The sequence below is a fragment of the Lissotriton helveticus genome, chromosome 8 (genome assembly GCF_964261635.1).
Source record: "Lissotriton helveticus chromosome 8, aLisHel1.1, whole genome shotgun sequence".
Classification (NCBI taxonomy): Eukaryota; Metazoa; Chordata; class Amphibia; order Caudata; family Salamandridae; genus Lissotriton; species Lissotriton helveticus.
In genome coordinates, this window is record NC_136069.1 from 1,001,287,821 (window position 1) to 1,001,289,979 (window position 2,159).

Below are 2,159 nucleotides of genomic sequence, written 5' to 3' on the forward strand. Positions count from 1 at the left end.
CATTGAATGGATAATACATGGAACGATTACAATCCCAATAACAACTTTCCAGTTTAAGTATTGCCAAAAATATATACCAGCAGGCCTGTATGATAGGTTGGGTAAAGGATACATCAAGTCAACATGGAATTTACCTTATACACAGAAGAAGGTGGAGAAGTGTGGCTCACTGGTTAGAGGAGGCAGACCTGGAAGCAGAGGTCAGCCCGGGACCAGGGTTCAATTCCCGGCTCGGCGGGGTCTTAAGTCCTAAAATGTCCATGGACTCGACAATTCTCGCTCCGGTGCCTACTCGATTCATGGGTTCACACTCTGCGACTCTGGGCAATAGCTTGCTTAATCTCCACAACGGCCCCTCGCGGTGGGATGCCTGGCTTTCACCTTGCGGATACCCTGCCGGGGTTATCTCACAGGGGAATACCAGGACGGGTTCCCTAAGCAAGCGCTTAGAAACCGCTTGGTGATTTGCGCTATATAAATTCCTGTACATTTACATTTACACACAAATGTTATAGTGAAGGGAGAAAAGAGGTATTTCTTAGTGGTAACAATTGTAAAAAATCACTCAGCTGTACACTTCTGCGTCAAGGTATTAACTTGCATGGAGCCTGCGAAGGTTCATCAAATAACCTTTCATGTCACCTGCACGGCACTCCTGCAACACAGATTGAGCCTTTTTTCAGACAGCTTTCCAACGGCAGTTATGTTCTAATAAGTGACCACAGCTGTTGTGGCATGGTGCCAGGAAAAGCCTATCTCGTGAGCGTTACTTCCATGGTCACTTGCTGTATGCAAGTATTGTATCCAAGCAGCAATCCAGACATGGAGGCGGCAATATGGCCTTCTTTGAATATCTCTTCTATTCGAATTGATACTTTAAGCAGAATAAAGTTTATTCTTTTACAGACAAATGTGCCTTTAACCTTGTCCAAAGCGACGTATGATCTGCAAGTTGCAAGGACAGAGGCAGAGATACATTCCCTATTATCAACAAATTGCCCCGTACATTTCATAGAAATGTTAGGTCAAATTTTAAACATGTCCGATACCAGTGGCATCGCACATGTATTTAAGACAATTTTTTCGGGACTGTTAGCACCCTTTGAAACAGTTCTGGGCATTTTCCCGAATTTTGTGCATTTGTTATTCGGCGGCCTGCCTCTTCTTTTGGGACTCGTAGCAGGAATTTTATTTTTGATCCTTCTGCTCCGATATGGCAAGCCAAGCCAGAGACAGAACTCCAGCTACAATGGAAGAAACGATCTTAGCAATACGCTACCGAGACCGAATCACTAGAGTCCTCGGCTTAGCCCGGCTAAGAGATCTGAATACAACCTGGTTTCTTTCATTCAGATCAATCTGGCAAGATTGCATCTTACCTGTGCTTCGATGTCTGCTATGCAGAGAAGAATGCGTGTTGGACGTCTGTCTTACACTACCATCAGCAGTACCTATGGATATCGATACTTTGCTTGGTTCGGTAAAGGCTCATGCAACGTGTTGTCCCCAGCGGCTACCTATTCTGATGACGGCATTCGTTGAGACTTCACCATTACGATTAGGTGGCGGTGAAGTACGAGTCTGATATGATGTTCTCTCCGAAAAACGAGAATAACTTTTAAAACAACGAGCACACAGCGTTCCCTGAACTCTGAATTCGGCCTTCAGTTTTTTGATAAACGAAAGTACTGAAAACAATTGGAACTATTTTTTCCCCTGAAAGGGAAATTATTTTTTTCCACTTCCAAAACATTTACCTTTTTTTGGCACATGGTACTCTGCTTAAAGTAGAACTATTCTTAAAGAACATAGCTTCTATTTTTAGAGACACTAGAGACAATATTTTACCTCAGCCTCTAGCACATGTACAGTATTTTGTAAATATATGATGAAATGGTCTCGACCTTCTTTTCTGTATTCAGAGCCATTTCATAAATGTAATTTTCGCAATTCATTCAGCCGATATTTATATATGCATTCTGAATGATATCACTGCTTAAAAAACGTACAGTATCAAATGCAATTTATGTATTTTGGGGTGGGTTGGATTTTGTGAATTACCGAAATAGAGATGGAATTGAATTTCTAAAAATTTAATTTGATGGTATTGAAGAAGTACAACAAATCAGTCAATGTTCTGCTCAATTTTTGCTTGTGAA